This window comes from Rhinoderma darwinii, assembly GCF_050947455.1.
Source record: "Rhinoderma darwinii isolate aRhiDar2 chromosome 5 unlocalized genomic scaffold, aRhiDar2.hap1 SUPER_5_unloc_19, whole genome shotgun sequence".
NCBI lineage: Eukaryota > Metazoa > Chordata > Amphibia > Anura > Rhinodermatidae > Rhinoderma > Rhinoderma darwinii.
Window position 1 is genome coordinate 365,930 of NW_027461775.1, and position 17,234 is coordinate 383,163.

The 17,234-nt window shown below is 47.8% G+C and overlaps 12 non-coding genes across 12 annotated transcripts; all 12 read left to right on the forward strand.

Annotated features, from left to right (window-relative positions):
- Positions 1–495: 495 nt before the first annotated feature.
- LOC142686929 (U2 spliceosomal RNA) lies at positions 496–686 on the forward strand. The gene has a single exon (XR_012856223.1). It is a non-coding gene; the product is annotated as a U2 spliceosomal RNA (small nuclear RNA).
- A 1,284-nt stretch (positions 687–1,970) lies between these two features.
- Positions 1,971–2,161, forward strand: LOC142686931 (U2 spliceosomal RNA). The gene has a single exon (XR_012856224.1). It is a non-coding gene; the product is annotated as a U2 spliceosomal RNA (small nuclear RNA).
- A 1,292-nt stretch (positions 2,162–3,453) lies between these two features.
- Positions 3,454–3,644, forward strand: LOC142686932 (U2 spliceosomal RNA). The gene has a single exon (XR_012856225.1). It is a non-coding gene; the product is annotated as a U2 spliceosomal RNA (small nuclear RNA).
- A 1,296-nt stretch (positions 3,645–4,940) lies between these two features.
- Positions 4,941–5,131, forward strand: LOC142686933 (U2 spliceosomal RNA). The gene has a single exon (XR_012856226.1). It is a non-coding gene; the product is annotated as a U2 spliceosomal RNA (small nuclear RNA).
- Positions 5,132–6,427: 1,296 nt separating this feature from the next.
- On the forward strand, positions 6,428–6,618 carry LOC142686934 (U2 spliceosomal RNA). The gene has a single exon (XR_012856227.1). It is a non-coding gene; the product is annotated as a U2 spliceosomal RNA (small nuclear RNA).
- A 1,284-nt stretch (positions 6,619–7,902) lies between these two features.
- LOC142686935 (U2 spliceosomal RNA) lies at positions 7,903–8,093 on the forward strand. The gene has a single exon (XR_012856228.1). It is a non-coding gene; the product is annotated as a U2 spliceosomal RNA (small nuclear RNA).
- Positions 8,094–9,373: 1,280 nt separating this feature from the next.
- On the forward strand, positions 9,374–9,564 carry LOC142687129 (U2 spliceosomal RNA). The gene has a single exon (XR_012856404.1). It is a non-coding gene; the product is annotated as a U2 spliceosomal RNA (small nuclear RNA).
- Positions 9,565–10,856: 1,292 nt separating this feature from the next.
- On the forward strand, positions 10,857–11,047 carry LOC142686936 (U2 spliceosomal RNA). The gene has a single exon (XR_012856229.1). It is a non-coding gene; the product is annotated as a U2 spliceosomal RNA (small nuclear RNA).
- Positions 11,048–12,339: 1,292 nt separating this feature from the next.
- LOC142686937 (U2 spliceosomal RNA) lies at positions 12,340–12,530 on the forward strand. The gene has a single exon (XR_012856230.1). It is a non-coding gene; the product is annotated as a U2 spliceosomal RNA (small nuclear RNA).
- A 1,272-nt stretch (positions 12,531–13,802) lies between these two features.
- On the forward strand, positions 13,803–13,993 carry LOC142686938 (U2 spliceosomal RNA). The gene has a single exon (XR_012856231.1). It is a non-coding gene; the product is annotated as a U2 spliceosomal RNA (small nuclear RNA).
- Positions 13,994–15,289: 1,296 nt separating this feature from the next.
- Positions 15,290–15,480, forward strand: LOC142686939 (U2 spliceosomal RNA). The gene has a single exon (XR_012856232.1). It is a non-coding gene; the product is annotated as a U2 spliceosomal RNA (small nuclear RNA).
- A 1,280-nt stretch (positions 15,481–16,760) lies between these two features.
- On the forward strand, positions 16,761–16,951 carry LOC142686942 (U2 spliceosomal RNA). Its single transcript, XR_012856234.1, has one exon. It is a non-coding gene; the product is annotated as a U2 spliceosomal RNA (small nuclear RNA).
- The last annotated feature ends 283 nt before the right edge of the window (positions 16,952–17,234 follow it).

Consider the following 17,234-nt stretch of genomic DNA (forward strand, 5'->3'; position numbering starts at 1 on the left):
GTCTTATATAAAGTTCAGACGGAACTTTGCACGTGTCATAGTGGAGCCCTCAGGATTCCAGAGCCAGCTTTCTGACATCATAATGGGGCCTCAGAGATAAAAGCCTGGGCCCAGGCAGTGTTGGTCAGTGCTGCTCAGCAGGCAGCACTGGACTGGACTGGATTACAGCTGATACAAGGTGTGAAGGAACAAGGGGTGGCTGTGGGCATGCACTTGCTGCCGCTGCCAGTGTTTATCTGCATGGCAGCAGGGCATTTGGGCGTTGCCAGGAAGGCGTTTTTATGTAGATTCCTCCTCTTTCAGCACTGCATTGTGGTGCAAGCAAAAGAAGCAAATCCTGTCTGGCTTCCTCTCCGGCCTTTATTCACCTCCCGTGTAGCTGTGAGTGTGTGAGCCTGCAGGGCCCCATGGAATTGCCTAGAAGTAGGCTGAATCGCTGCAAGGGCTGAACAGCAGTATCGGGCAGGCTCGGGCAACGCGCGGCCCGTTCGGGTTATCGCTTCTCGGCCTTTTGGCTAAGATCAAGTGTAGTATCTGTTCTTATCAGTTTAATATCTGATACGTCCCCTATCTGGGGACCATATATTAAATGGATTTTTAGAACAGGGAGATGGAAATAGAGCTTGCTCTGTCCACTCCACGCATTGACCTGGTATTGCAGTATTTCCAGGACCGGTGCACCCTTTCCTTATGTGTTGACTAAAAGCAGATTCCAAAAGTGTTTTTTGTCTTTGCTATTGTTTCTGTCTTTCTGAAGGGATCTCCCCTTTTAATCCCATTATTTCAACACCTGTTGGACAATGCATGAGTGATAATGAGCTCATTGATTAAATGCAATTAATGAATAGATTGCCACCTCTTGTTGTGTGTCGTCTGTGTTTCTGTGTTTCCGGCATTTCACATTGGAACACCTCATTCACCTTCCTTGTCTTCTCTCCGCCCTCCCTTTTAGGTAAGTTAAAGAGCTGCACCTGAGCCAGCCACTGATTGATTGATTGATTGATTGATTGATTGATTGATTGATTGATTGATGCAGCACAACAGTCAAATAGTGGAGTGGAGTAGGGGAACAGCAAACAGCCAATAAAGCAGCCCGCCCGCTCGCCTGCCCGCCACAATGGACCTACCTGTGTACACTAGATGGATGTGATGGAATGTACTGTCGTCCCTACATTTCAAGAAGAAGTAAGAATTGCAGTTGCAACAAAGCCTTGCTTGCCTACAAGGAGAGCAGCAATTTGGATTTGTTACTATGTTACCTAGAAGAATAACAAACTGTGCAAGGATGGAGGTTGTAGGAGCAAGGAGAAGTTGTCTGTAAAGTTGGTGGATGCCTATTTTCCATTTTGCAGTCCCTTGTCTCCCTCTTGTGGCCTCCTGGAGGCAACTAGCTGTGCAAAAAAAAGACAGCCTGGCGGCCGGCTGTTGCAGTGTTGCCCTCTCAGGCAACACTGAGTGACTGACTGAGCCTCACCGTCTTATATAAAGTTCAGACGGAACTTTGCACGTGTCATAGTGGAGCCCTCAGGATTCCAGAGCCAGCTTTCTGACATCATAATGGGGCCTCAGAGATAAAAGCCTGGGCCCAGGCAGTGTTGGTCAGTGCTGCTCAGCAGGCAGCACTGGACTGGACTGGATTACAGCTGATACAAGGTGTGAAGGAACAAGGGGTGGCTGTGGGCATGCACTTGCTGCCGCTGCCAGTGTTTATCTGCATGGCAGCAGGGCATTTGGGCGTTGCCAGGAAGGTGTTTTTATGTAGATTCCTCCTCTTTCAGCACTGCATTGTGGTGCAAGCAAAAGAAGCAAATCCTGTCTGGCTTCCTCTCCGGCCTTTATTCACCTCCCGTGTAGCTGTGAGTGTGTGAGCCTGCAGGGCCCCATGGAATTGCCTAGAAGTAGGCTGAATCGCTGCAAGGGCTGAACAGCAGTATCGGGCAGGCTCGGGCAACGCGCGGCCCGTTCGGGTTATCGCTTCTCGGCCTTTTGGCTAAGATCAAGTGTAGTATCTGTTCTTATCAGTTTAATATCTGATACGTCCCCTATCTGGGGACCATATATTAAATGGATTTTTAGAACAGGGAGATGGAAATAGAGCTTGCTCTGTCCACTCCACGCATTGACCTGGTATTGCAGTATTTCCAGGACCGGTGCACCCTTTCCTTATGTGTTGACTAAAAGCAGATTCCAAAAGTGTTTTTTGTCTTTGCTATTGTTTCTGTCTTTCTGAAGGGATCTCCCCTTTTAATCCCATTATTTCAACACCTGTTGGACAATGCATGAGTGATAATGAGCTCATTGATTAAATGCAATTAATGAATAGATTGCCACCTCTTGTTGTGTGTCGTCTGTGTTTCTGTGTTTCCGGCATTTCACATTGGAACACCTCATTCACCTTCCTTGTCTTCTCTCCGCCCTCCCTTTTAGGTAAGTTAAAGAGCTGCACCTGAGCCAGCCACTGATTGATTGATTGATTGATTGATTGATTGATTGATTGATTGATTGATTGATTGATGCAGCACAACAGTCAAATAGTGGAGTGGAGTAGGGGAACAGCAAACAGCCAATAAAGCAGCCCGCCCGCTCGCCTGCCCGCCACAATGGACCTACCTGTGTACACTAGATGGATGTGATGGAATGTACTGTCGTCCCTACATTTCAAGAAGAAGTAAGAATTGCAGTTGCAACAAAGCCTTGCTTGCCTACAAAGAGAGCAGCAATTTGGATTTGTTACTATGTTACCTAGAAGAATAACAAACTGTGCAAGGATGGAGGTTGTAGGAGCAAGGAGAAGTTGTCTGTAAAGTTGGTGGATGCCTATTTTCCATTTTGCAGTCCCTTGTCTCCCTCTTGTGGCCTCCTGGAGGCAACTAGCTGTGCAAAAAAAAGACAGCCTGGCGGCCGGCTGTTGCAGTGTTGCCCTCTCAGGCAACACTGAGTGACTGACTGAGCCTCACCGTCTTATATAAAGTTCAGACGGAACTTTGCACGTGTCATAGTGGAGCCCTCAGGATTCCAGAGCCAGCTTTCTGACATCATAATGGGGCCTCAGAGATAAAAGCCTGGGCCCAGGCAGTGTTGGTCAGTGCTGCTCAGCAGGCAGCACTGGACTGGACTGGATTACAGCTGATACAAGGTGTGAAGGAACAAGGGGTGGCTGTGGGCATGCACTTGCTGCCGCTGCCAGTGTTTATCTGCATGGCAGCAGGGCATTTGGGCGTTGCCAGGAAGGCGTTTTTATGTAGATTCCTCCTCTTTCAGCACTGCACTGTGGTGCAAGCAAAAGAAGCAAATCCTGTCTGGCTTCCTCTCCGGCCTTTATTCACCTCCCGTGTAGCTGTGAGTGTGTGAGCCTGCAGGGCCCCATGGAATTGCCTAGAAGTAGGCTGAATCGCTGCAAGGGCTGAACAGCAGTATCGGGCAGGCTCGGGCAACGCGCGGCCCGTTCGGGTTATCGCTTCTCGGCCTTTTGGCTAAGATCAAGTGTAGTATCTGTTCTTATCAGTTTAATATCTGATACGTCCCCTATCTGGGGACCATATATTAAATGGATTTTTAGAACAGGGAGATGGAAATAGAGCTTGCTCTGTCCACTCCACGCATTGACCTGGTATTGCAGTATTTCCAGGACCGGTGCACCCTTTCCTTATGTGTTGACTAAAAGCAGATTCCAAAAGTGTTTTTTGTCTTTGCTATTGTTTCTGTCTTTCTGAAGGGATCTCCCCTTTTAATCCCATTATTTCAACACCTGTTGGACAATGCATGAGTGATAATGAGCTCATTGATTAAATGCAATTAATGAATAGATTGCCACCTCTTGTTGTGTGTCGTCTGTGTTTCTGTGTTTCCGGCATTTCACATTGGAACACCTCATTCACCTTCCTTGTCTTCTCTCCGCCCTCCCTTTTAGGTAAGTTAAAGAGCTGCACCTGAGCCAGCCACTGATTGATTGATTGATTGATTGATTGATTGATTGATTGATTGATTGATTGATTGATTGATGCAGCACAACAGTCAAATAGTGGAGTGGAGTAGGGGAACAGCAAACAGCCAATAAAGCAGCCCGCCCGCTCGCCTGCCCGCCACAATGGACCTACCTGTGTACTCTAGATGGATGTGATGGAATGTACTGTCGTCCCTACATTTCAAGAAGAAGTAAGAATTGCAGTTGCAACAAAGCCTTGCTTGCCTACAAAGAGAGCAGCAATTTGGATTTGTTACTATGTTACCTAGAAGAATAACAAACTGTGCAAGGATGGAGGTTGTAGGAGCAAGGAGAAGTTGTCTGTAAAGTGTGTGGATGCCTATTTTCCATTTTGCAGTCCCTTGTCTCCCTCTTGTGGCCTCCTGGAGGCAACTAGCTGTGCAAAAAAAAGACAGCCTGGCGGCCGGCTGTTGCAGTGTTGCCCTCTCAGGCAACACTGAGTGACTGACTGAGCCTCACCGTCTTATATAAAGTTCAGACGGAACTTTGCACGTGTCATAGTGGAGCCCTCAGGATTCCAGAGCCAGCTTTCTGACATCATAATGGGGCCTCAGAGATAAAAGCCTGGGCCCAGGCAGTGTTGGTCAGTGCTGCTCAGCAGGCAGCACTGGACTGGACTGGATTACAGCTGATACAAGGTGTGAAGGAACAAGGGGTGGCTGTGGGCATGCACTTGCTGCCGCTGCCAGTGTTTATCTGCATGGCAGCAGGGCATTTGGGCGTTGCCAGGAAGGCGTTTTTATGTAGATTCCTCCTCTTTCAGCACTGCATTGTGGTGCAAGCAAAAGAAGCAAATCCTGTCTGGCTTCCTCTCCGGCCTTTATTCACCTCCCGTGTAGCTGTGAGTGTGTGAGCCTGCAGGGCCCCATGGAATTGCCTAGAAGTAGGCTGAATCGCTGCAAGGGCTGAACAGCAGTATCGGGCAGGCTCGGGCAACGCGCGGCCCGTTCGGGTTATCGCTTCTCGGCCTTTTGGCTAAGATCAAGTGTAGTATCTGTTCTTATCAGTTTAATATCTGATACGTCCCCTATCTGGGGACCATATATTAAATGGATTTTTAGAACAGGGAGATGGAAATAGAGCTTGCTCTGTCCACTCCACGCATTGACCTGGTATTGCAGTATTTCCAGGACCGGTGCACCCTTTCCTTATGTGTTGACTAAAAGCAGATTCCAAAAGTGTTTTTTGTCTTTGCTATTGTTTCTGTCTTTCTGAAGGGATCTCCCCTTTTAATCCCATTATTTCAACACCTGTTGGACAATGCATGAGTGATAATGAGCTCATTGATTAAATGCAATTAATGAATAGATTGCCACCTCTTGTTGTGTGTCGTCTGTGTTTCTGTGTTTCCGGCATTTCACATTGGAACACCTCATTCACCTTCCTTGTCTTCTCTCCGCCCTCCCTTTTAGGTAAGTTAAAGAGCTGCACCTGAGCCAGCCACTGATTGATTGATTGATTGATTGATTGATTGATTGATTGATTGATTGATTGATTGATTGATGCAGCACAACAGTCAAATAGTGGAGTGGAGTAGGGGAACAGCAAACAGCCAATAAAGCAGCCCGCCCGCTCGCCTGCCCGCCACAATGGACCTACCTGTGTACACTAGATGGATGTGATGGAATGTACTGTCGTCCCTACATTTCAAGAAGAAGTAAGAATTGCAGTTGCAACAAAGCCTTGCTTGCCTACAAAGAGAGCAGCAATTTGGATTTGTTACTATGTTACCTAGAAGAATAACAAACTGTGCAAGGATGGAGGTTGTAGGAGCAAGGAGAAGTTGTCTGTAAAGTTGGTGGATGCCTATTTTCCATTTTGCAGTCCCTTGTCTCCCTCTTGTGGCCTCCTGGAGGCAACTAGCTGTGCAAAAAAAAGACAGCCTGGCGGCCGGCTGTTGCAGTGTTGCCCTCTCAGGCAACACTGAGTGACTGACTGAGCCTCACCGTCTTATATAAAGTTCAGACGGAACTTTGCACGTGTCATAGTGGAGCCCTCAGGATTCCAGAGCCAGCTTTCTGACATCATAATGGGGCCTCAGAGATAAAAGCCTGGGCCCAGGCAGTGTTGGTCAGTGCTGCTCAGCAGGCAGCACTGGACTGGACTGGATTACAGCTGATACAAGGTGTGAAGGAACAAGGGGTGGCTGTGGGCATGCACTTGCTGCCGCTGCCAGTGTTTATCTGCATGGCAGCAGGGCATTTGGGCGTTGCCAGGAAGGCGTTTTTATGTAGATTCCTCCTCTTTCAGCACTGCATTGTGGTGCAAGCAAAAGAAGCAAATCCTGTCTGGCTTCCTCTCCGGCCTTTATTCACCTCCCGTGTAGCTGTGAGTGTGTGAGCCTGCAGGGCCCCATGGAATTGCCTAGAAGTAGGCTGAATCGCTGCAAGGGCTGAACAGCAGTATCGGGCAGGCTCGGGCAACGCGCGGCCCGTTCGGGTTATCGCTTCTCGGCCTTTTGGCTAAGATCAAGTGTAGTATCTGTTCTTATCAGTTTAATATCTGATACGTCCCCTATCTGGGGACCATATATTAAATGGATTTTTAGAACAGGGAGATGGAAATAGAGCTTGCTCTGTCCACTCCACGCATTGACCTGGTATTGCAGTATTTCCAGGACCGGTGCACCCTTTCCTTATGTGTTGACTAAAAGCAGATTCCAAAAGTGTTTTTTGTCTTTGCTATTGTTTCTGTCTTTCTGAAGGGATCTCCCCTTTTAATCCCATTATTTCAACACCTGTTGGACAATGCATGAGTGATAATGAGCTCATTGATTAAATGCAATTAATGAATAGATTGCCACCTCTTGTTGTGTGTCGTCTGTGTTTCTGTGTTTCCGGCATTTCACATTGGAACACCTCATTCACCTTCCTTGTCTTCTCTCCGCCCTCCCTTTTAGGTAAGTTAAAGAGCTGCACCTGAGCCAGCCACTGATTGATTGATTGATTGATTGATTGATTGATTGATTGATTGATTGATGCAGCACAACAGTCAAATAGTGGAGTGGAGTAGGGGAACAGCAAACAGCCAATAAAGCAGCCCGCCCGCTCGCCTGCCCGCCACAATGGACCTACCTGTGTACACTAGATGGATGTGATGGAATGTACTGTCGTCCCTACATTTCAAGAAGAAGTAAGAATTGCAGTTGCAACAAAGCCTTGCTTGCCTACAAAGAGAGCAGCAATTTGGATTTGTTACTATGTTACCTAGAAGAATAACAAACTGTGCAAGGATGGAGGTTGTAGGAGCAAGGAGAAGTTGTCTGTAAAGTTGGTGGATGCCTATTTTCCATTTTGCAGTCCCTTTTCTCCCTCTTGTGGCCTCCTGGAGGCAACTAGCTGTGCAAAAAAAAGACAGCCTGGCGGCCGGCTGTTGCAGTGTTGCCCTCTCAGGCAACACTGAGTGACTGACTGAGCCTCACCGTCTTATATAAAGTTCAGACGGAACTTTGCACGTGTCATAGTGGAGCCCTCAGGATTCCAGAGCCAGCTTTCTGACATCATAATGGGGCCTCAGAGATAAAAGCCTGGGCCCAGGCAGTGTTGGTCAGTGCTGCTCAGCAGGCAGCACTGGACTGGACTGGATTACAGCTGATACAAGGTGTGAAGGAACAAGGGGTGGCTGTGGGCATGCACTTGCTGCCGCTGCCAGTGTTTATCTGCATGGCAGCAGGGCATTTGGGCGTTGCCAGGAAGGCGTTTTTATGTAGATTCCTCCTCTTTCAGCACTGCATTGTGGTGCAAGCAAAAGAAGCAAATCCTGTCTGGCTTCCTCTCCGGCCTTTATTCACCTCCCGTGTAGCTGTGAGTGTGTGAGCCTGCAGGGCCCCATGGAATTGCCTAGAAGTAGGCTGAATCGCTGCAAGGGCTGAACAGCAGTATCGGGCAGGCTCGGGCAACGCGCGGCCCGTTCGGGTTATCGCTTCTCGGCCTTTTGGCTAAGATCAAGTGTAGTATCTGTTCTTATCAGTTTAATATCTGATACGTCCCCTATCTGGGGACCATATATTAAATGGATTTTTAGAACAGGGAGATGGAAATAGAGCTTGCTCTGTCCACTCCACGCATTGACCTGGTATTGCAGTATTTCCAGGACCGGTGCACCCTTTCCTTATGTGTTGACTAAAAGCAGATTCCAAAAGTGTTTTTTGTCTTTGCTATTGTTTCTGTCTTTCTGAAGGGATCTCCCCTTTTAATCCCATTATTTCAACACCTGTTGGACAATGCATGAGTGATAATGAGCTCATTGATTAAATGCAATTAATGAATAGATTGCCACCTCTTGTTGTGTGTCGTCTGTGTTTCTGTGTTTCCGGCATTTCACATTGGAACACCTCATTCACCTTCCTTGTCTTCTCTCCGCCCTCCCTTTTAGGTAAGTTAAAGAGCTGCACCTGAGCCAGCCACTGATTGATTGATTGATTGATTGATTGATTGATTGATTGATTGATGCAGCACAACAGTCAAATAGTGGAGTGGAGTAGGGGAACAGCAAACAGCCAATAAAGCAGCCCGCCCGCTCGCCTGCCCGCCACAATGGACCTACCTGTGTACTCTAGATGGATGTGATGGAATGTACTGTCGTCCCTACATTTCAAGAAGAAGTAAGAATTGCAGTTGCAACAAAGCCTTGCTTGCCTACAAAGAGAGCAGCAATTTGGATTTGTTACTATGTTACCTAGAAGAATAACAAACTGTGCAAGGATGGAGGTTGTAGGAGCAAGGAGAAGTTGTCTGTAAAGTTGGTGGATGCCTATTTTCCATTTTGCAGTCCCTTGTCTCCCTCTTGTGGCCTCCTGGAGGCAACTAGCTGTGCAAAAAAAAGACAGCCTGGCGGCCGGCTGTTGCAGTGTTGCCCTCTCAGGCAACACTGAGTGACTGACTGAGCCTCACCGTCTTATATAAAGTTCAGACGGAACTTTGCACGTGTCATAGTGGAGCCCTCAGGATTCCAGAGCCAGCTTTCTGACATCATAATGGGGCCTCAGAGATAAAAGCCTGGGCCCAGGCAGTGTTGGTCAGTGCTGCTCAGCAGGCAGCACTGGACTGGACTGGATTACAGCTGATACAAGGTGTGAAGGAACAAGGGGTGGCTGTGGGCATGCACTTGCTGCCGCTGCCAGTGTTTATCTGCATGGCAGCAGGGCATTTGGGCGTTGCCAGGAAGGCGTTTTTATGTAGATTCCTCCTCTTTCAGCACTGCATTGTGGTGCAAGCAAAAGAAGCAAATCCTGTCTGGCTTCCTCTCCGGCCTTTATTCACCTCCCGTGTAGCTGTGAGTGTGTGAGCCTGCAGGGCCCCATGGAATTGCCTAGAAGTAGGCTGAATCGCTGCAAGGGCTGAACAGCAGTATCGGGCAGGCTCGGGCAACGCGCGGCCCGTTCGGGTTATCGCTTCTCGGCCTTTTGGCTAAGATCAAGTGTAGTATCTGTTCTTATCAGTTTAATATCTGATACGTCCCCTATCTGGGGACCATATATTAAATGGATTTTTAGAACAGGGAGATGGAAATAGAGCTTGCTCTGTCCACTCCACGCATTGATCTGGTATTGCAGTATTTCCAGGACCGGTGCACCCTTTCCTTATGTGTTGACTAAAAGCAGATTCCAAAAGTGTTTTTTGTCTTTGCTATTGTTTCTGTCTTTCTGAAGGGATCTCCCCTTTTAATCCCATTATTTCAACACCTGTTGGACAATGCATGAGTGATAATGAGCTCATTGATTAAATGCAATTAATGAATAGATTGCCACCTCTTGTTGTGTGTCGTCTGTGTTTCTGTGTTTCCGGCATTTCACATTGGAACACCTCATTCACCTTCCTTGTCTTCTCTCCGCCCTCCCTTTTAGGTAAGTTAAAGAGCTGCACCTGAGCCAGCCACTGATTGATTGATTGATTGATTGATTGATTGATTGATTGATTGATTGATTGATTGATGCAGCACAACAGTCAAATAGTGGAGTGGAGTAGGGGAACAGCAAACAGCCAATAAAGCAGCCCGCCCGCTCGCCTGCCCGCCACAATGGACCTACCTGTGTACACTAGATGGATGTGATGGAATGTACTGTCGTCCCTACATTTCAAGAAGAAGTAAGAATTGCAGTTGCAACAAAGCCTTGCTTGCCTACAAAGAGAGCAGCAATTTGGATTTGTTACTATGTTACCTAGAAGAATAACAAACTGTGCAAGGATGGAGGTTGTAGGAGCAAGGAGAAGTTGTCTGTAAAGTTGGTGGATGCCTATTTTCCATTTTGCAGTCCCTTGTCTCCCTCTTGTGGCCTCCTGGAGGCAACTAGCTGTGCAAAAAAAAGACAGCCTGGCGGCCGGCTGTTGCAGTGTTGCCCTCTCAGGCAACACTGAGTGACTGACTGAGCCTCACCGTCTTATATAAAGTTCAGACGGAACTTTGCACGTGTCATAGTGGAGCCCTCAGGATTCCAGAGCCAGCTTTCTGACATCATAATGGGGCCTCAGAGATAAAAGCCTGGGCCCAGGCAGTGTTGGTCAGTGCTGCTCAGCAGGCAGCACTGGACTGGACTGGATTACAGCTGATACAAGGTGTGAAGGAACAAGGGGTGGCTGTGGGCATGCACTTGCTGCCGCTGCCAGTGTTTATCTGCATGGCAGCAGGGCATTTGGGCGTTGCCAGGAAGGCGTTTTTATGTAGATTCCTCCTCTTTCAGCACTGCATTGTGGTGCAAGCAAAAGAAGCAAATCCTGTCTGGCTTCCTCTCCGGCCTTTATTCACCTCCCGTGTAGCTGTGAGTGTGTGAGCCTGCAGGGCCCCATGGAATTGCCTAGAAGTAGGCTGAATCGCTGCAAGGGCTGAACAGCAGTATCGGGCAGGCTCGGGCAACGCGCGGCCCGTTCGGGTTATCGCTTCTCGGCCTTTTGGCTAAGATCAAGTGTAGTATCTGTTCTTATCAGTTTAATATCTGATACGTCCCCTATCTGGGGACCATATATTAAATGGATTTTTAGAACAGGGAGATGGAAATAGAGCTTGCTCTGTCCACTCCACGCATTGACCTGGTATTGCAGTATTTCCAGGACCGGTGCACCCTTTCCTTATGTGTTGACTAAAAGCAGATTCCAAAAGTGTTTTTTGTCTTTGCTATTGTTTCTGTCTTTCTGAAGGGATCTCCCCTTTTAATCCCATTATTTCAACACCTGTTGGACAATGCATGAGTGATAATGAGCTCATTGATTAAATGCAATTAATGAATAGATTGCCACCTCTTGTTGTGTGTCGTCTGTGTTTCTGTGTTTCCGGCATTTCACATTGGAACACCTCATTCACCTTCCTTGTCTTCTCTCCGCCCTCCCTTTTAGGTAAGTTAAAGAGCTGCACCTGAGCCAGCCACTGATTGATTGATTGATTGATTGATTGATTGATTGATTGATTGATTGATTGATTGATGCAGCACAACAGTCAAATAGTGGAGTGGAGTAGGGGAACAGCAAACAGCCAATAAAGCAGCCCGCCCGCTCGCCTGCCCGCCACAATGGACCTACCTGTGTACACTAGATGGATGTGATGGAATGTACTGTCGTCCCTACATTTCAAGAAGAAGTAAGAATTGCAGTTGCAACAAAGCCTTGCTTGCCTACAAAGAGAGCAGCAATTTGGATTTGTTACTATGTTACCTAGAATAATAACAAACTGTGCAAGGATGGAGGTTGTAGGAGCAAGGAGAAGTTGTCTGTAAAGTTGGTGGATGCCTATTTTCCATTTTGCAGTCCCTTGTCTCCCTCTTGTGGCCTCCTGGAGGCAACTAGCTGTGCAAAAAAAAGACAGCCTGGCGGCCGGCTGTTGCAGTGTTGCCCTCTCAGGCAACACTGAGTGACTGACTGAGCCTCACCGTCTTATATAAAGTTCAGACGGAACTTTGCACGTGTCATAGTGGAGCCCTCAGGATTCCAGAGCCAGCTTTCTGACATCATAATGGGGCCTCAGAGATAAAAGCCTGGGCCCAGGCAGTGTTGGTCAGTGCTGCTCAGCAGGCAGCACTGGACTGGACTGGATTACAGCTGATACAAGGTGTGAAGGAACAAGGGGTGGCTGTGGGCATGCACTTGCTGCCGCTGCCAGTGTTTATCTGCATGGCAGCAGGGCATTTGGGCGTTGCCAGGAAGGCGTTTTTATGTAGATTCCTCCTCTTTCAGCACTGCATTGTGGTGCAAGCAAAAGAAGCAAATCCTGTCTGGCTTCCTCTCCGGCCTTTATTCACCTCCCGTGTAGCTGTGAGTGTGTGAGCCTGCAGGGCCCCATGGAATTGCCTAGAAGTAGGCTGAATCGCTGCAAGGGCTGAACAGCAGTATCGGGCAGGCTCGGGCAACGCGCGGCCCGTTCGGGTTATCGCTTCTCGGCCTTTTGGCTAAGATCAAGTGTAGTATCTGTTCTTATCAGTTTAATATCTGATACGTCCCCTATCTGGGGACCATATATTAAATGGATTTTTAGAACAGGGAGATGGAAATAGAGCTTGCTCTGTCCACTCCACGCATTGACCTGGTATTGCAGTATTTCCAGGACCGGTGCACCCTTTCCTTATGTGTTGACTAAAAGCAGATTCCAAAAGTGTTTTTTGTCTTTGCTATTGTTTCTGTCTTTCTGAAGGGATCTCCCCTTTTAATCCCATTATTTCAACACCTGTTGGACAATGCATGAGTGATAATGAGCTCATTGATTAAATGCAATTAATGAATAGATTGCCACCTCTTGTTGTGTGTCGTCTGTGTTTCTGTGTTTCCGGCATTTCACATTGGAACACCTCATTCACCTTCCTTGTCTTCTCTCCGCCCTCCCTTTTAGGTAAGTTAAAGAGCTGCACCTGAGCCAGCCACTGATTGATTGATTGATTGATTGATTGATTGATTGATGCAGCACAACAGTCAAATAGTGGAGTGGAGTAGGGGAACAGCAAACAGCCAATAAAGCAGCCCGCCTGCTCGCCTGCCCGCCACAATGGACCTACCTGTGTACACTAGATGGATGTGATGGAATGTACTGTCGTCCCTACATTTCAAGAAGAAGTAAGAATTGCAGTTGCAACAAAGCCTTGCTTGCCTACAAAGAGAGCAGCAATTTGGATTTGTTACTATGTTACCTAGAAGAATAACAAACTGTGCAAGGATGGAGGTTGTAGGAGCAAGGAGAAGTTGTCTGTAAAGTTGGTGGATGCCTATTTTCCATTTTGCAGTCCCTTGTCTCCCTCTTGTGGCCTCCTGGAGGCAACTAGCTGTGCAAAAAAAAGACAGCCTGGCGGCCGGCTGTTGCAGTGTTGCCCTCTCAGGCAACACTGAGTGACTGACTGAGCCTCACCGTCTTATATAAAGTTCAGACGGAACTTTGCACGTGTCATAGTGGAGCCCTCAGGATTCCAGAGCCAGCTTTCTGACATCATAATGGGGCCTCAGAGATAAAAGCCTGGGCCCAGGCAGTGTTGGTCAGTGCTGCTCAGCAGGCAGCACTGGACTGGACTGGATTACAGCTGATACAAGGTGTGAAGGAACAAGGGGTGGCTGTGGGCATGCACTTGCTGCCGCTGCCAGTGTTTATCTGCATGGCAGCAGGGCATTTGGGCGTTGCCAGGAAGGCGTTTTTATGTAGATTCCTCCTCTTTCAGCACTGCATTGTGGTGCAAGCAAAAGAAGCAAATCCTGTCTGGCTTCCTCTCCGGCCTTTATTCACCTCCCGTGTAGCTGTGAGTGTGTGAGCCTGCAGGGCCCCATGGAATTGCCTAGAAGTAGGCTGAATCGCTGCAAGGGCTGAACAGCAGTATCGGGCAGGCTCGGGCAACGCGCGGCCCGTTCGGGTTATCGCTTCTCGGCCTTTTGGCTAAGATCAAGTGTAGTATCTGTTCTTATCAGTTTAATATCTGATACGTCCCCTATCTGGGGACCATATATTAAATGGATTTTTAGAACAGGGAGATGGAAATAGAGCTTGCTCTGTCCACTCCACGCATTGACCTGGTATTGCAGTATTTCCAGGACCGGTGCACCCTTTCCTTATGTGTTGACTAAAAGCAGATTCCAAAAGTGTTTTTTGTCTTTGCTATTGTTTCTGTCTTTCTGAAGGGATCTCCCCTTTTAATCCCATTATTTCAACACCTGTTGGACAATGCATGAGTGATAATGAGCTCATTGATTAAATGCAATTAATGAATAGATTGCCACCTCTTGTTGTGTGTCGTCTGTGTTTCTGTGTTTCCGGCATTTCACATTGGAACACCTCATTCACCTTCCTTGTCTTCTCTCCGCCCTCCCTTTTAGGTAAGTTAAAGAGCTGCACCTGAGCCAGCCACTGATTGATTGATTGATTGATTGATTGATTGATTGATTGATTGATTGATTGATTGATTGATGCAGCACAACAGTCAAATAGTGGAGTGGAGTAGGGGAACAGCAAACAGCCAATAAAGCAGCCCGCCCGCTCGCCTGCCCGCCACAATGGACCTACCTGTGTACACTAGATGGATGTGATGGAATGTACTGTCGTCCCTACATTTCAAGAAGAAGTAAGAATTGCAGTTGCAACAAAGCCTTGCTTGCCTACAAAGAGAGCAGCAATTTGGATTTGTTACTATGTTACCTAGAAGAATAACAAACTGTGCAAGGATGGAGGTTGTAGGAGCAAGGAGAAGTTGTCTGTAAAGTTGGTGGATGCCTATTTTCCATTTTGCAGTCCCTTGTCTCCCTCTTGTGGCCTCCTGGAGGCAACTAGCTGTGCAAAAAAAAGACAGCCTGGCGGCCGGCTGTTGCAGTGTTGCCCTCTCAGGCAACACTGAGTGACTGACTGAGCCTCACCGTCTTATATAAAGTTCAGACGGAACTTTGCACGTGTCATAGTGGAGCCCTCAGGATTCCAGAGCCAGCTTTCTGACATCATAATGGGGCCTCAGAGATAAAAGCCTGGGCCCAGGCAGTGTTGGTCAGTGCTGCTCAGCAGGCAGCACTGGACTGGACTGGATTACAGCTGATACAAGGTGTGAAGGAACAAGGGGTGGCTGTGGGCATGCACTTGCTGCCGCTGCCAGTGTTTATCTGCATGGCAGCAGGGCATTTGGGCGTTGCCAGGAAGGCGTTTTTATGTAGATTCCTCCTCTTTCAGCACTGCATTGTGGTGCAAGCAAAAGAAGCAAATCCTGTCTGGCTTCCTCTCCGGCCTTTATTCACCTCCCGTGTAGCTGTGAGTGTGTGAGCCTGCAGGGCCCCATGGAATTGCCTAGAAGTAGGCTGAATCGCTGCAAGGGCTGAACAGCAGTATCGGGCAGGCTCGGGCAACGCGCGGCCCGTTCGGGTTATCGCTTCTCGGCCTTTTGGCTAAGATCAAGTGTAGTATCTGTTCTTATCAGTTTAATATCTGATACGTCCCCTATCTGGGGACCATATATTAAATGGATTTTTAGAACAGGGAGATGGAAATAGAGCTTGCTCTGTCCACTCCACGCATTGACCTGGTATTGCAGTATTTCCAGGACCGGTGCACCCTTTCCTTATGTGTTGACTAAAAGCAGATTCCAAAAGTGTTTTTTGTCTTTGCTATTGTTTCTGTCTTTCTGAAGGGATCTCCCCTTTTAATCCCATTATTTCAACACCTGTTGGACAATGCATGAGTGATAATGAGCTCATTGATTAAATGCAATTAATGAATAGATTGCCACCTCTTGTTGTGTGTCGTCTGTGTTTCTGTGTTTCCGGCATTTCACATTGGAACACCTCATTCACCTTCCTTGTCTTCTCTCCGCCCTCCCTTTTAGGTAAGTTAAAGAGCTGCACCTGAGCCAGCCACTGATTGATTGATTGATTGATTGATTGATTGATTGATTGATTGATGCAGCACAACAGTCAAATAGTGGAGTGGAGTAGGGGAACAGCAAACAGCCAATAAAGCAGCCCGCCCGCTCGCCTGCCCGCCACAATGGACCTACCTGTGTACACTAGATGGATGTGATGGAATGTACTGTCGTCCCTACATTTCAAGAAGAAGTAAGAATTGCAGTTGCAACAAAGCCTTGCTTGCCTACAAAGAGAGCAGCAATTTGGATTTGTTACTATGTTACCTAGAAGAATAACAAACTGTGCAAGGATGGAGGTTGTAGGAGCAAGGAGAAGTTGTCTGTAAAGTTGGTGGATGCCTATTTTCCATTTTGCAGTCCCTTGTCTCCCTCTTGTGGCCTCCTGGAGGCAACTAGCTGTGCAAAAAAAAGACAGCCTGGCGGCCGGCTGTTGCAGTGTTGCCCTCTCAGGCAACACTGAGTGACTGACTGAGCCTCACCGTCTTATATAAAGTTCAGACGGAACTTTGCACGTGTCATAGTGGAGCCCTCAGGATTCCAGAGCCAGCTTTCTGACATCATAATGGGGCCTCAGAGATAAAAGCCTGGGCCCAGGCAGTGTTGGTCAGTGCTGCTCAGCAGGCAGCACTGGACTGGACTGGATTACAGCTGATACAAGGTGTGAAGGAACAAGGGGTGGCTGTGGGCATGCACTTGCTGCCGCTGCCAGTGTTTATCTGCATGGCAGCAGGGCATTTGGGCGTTGCCAGGAAGGCGTTTTTATGTAGATTCCTCCTCTTTCAGCACTGCATTGTGGTGCAAGCAAAAGAAGCAAATCCTGTCTGGCTTCCTCTCCGGCCTTTATTCACCTCCCGTGTAGCTGTGAGTGTGTGAGCCTGCAGGGCCCCATGGAATTGCCTAGAAGTAGGCTGAATCGCTGCAAGGGCTGAACAGCAGTATCGGGCAGGCTCGGGCAACGCGCGGCCCGTTCGGGTTATCGCTTCTCGGCCTTTTGGCTAAGATCAAGTGTAGTATCTGTTCTTATCAGTTTAATATCTGATACGTCCCCTATCTGGGGACCATATATTAAATGGATTTTTAGAACAGGGAGATGGAAATAGAGCTTGCTCTGTCCACTCCACGCATTGACCTGGTATTGCAGTATTTCCAGGACCGGTGCACCCTTTCCTTATGTGTTGACTAAAAGCAGATTCCAAAAGTGTTTTTTGTCTTTGCTATTGTTTCTGTCTTTCTGAAGGGATCTCCCCTTTTAATCCCATTATTTCAACACCTGTTGGACAATGCATGAGTGATAATGAGCTCATTGATTAAATGCAATTAATGAATAGATTGCCACCTCTTGTTGTGTGTCGTCTGTGTTTCTGTGTTTCCGGCATTTCACATTGGAACACCTCATTCACCTTCCTTGTCTTCTCTCCGCCCTCCCTTTTAGGTAAGTTAAAGAGCTGC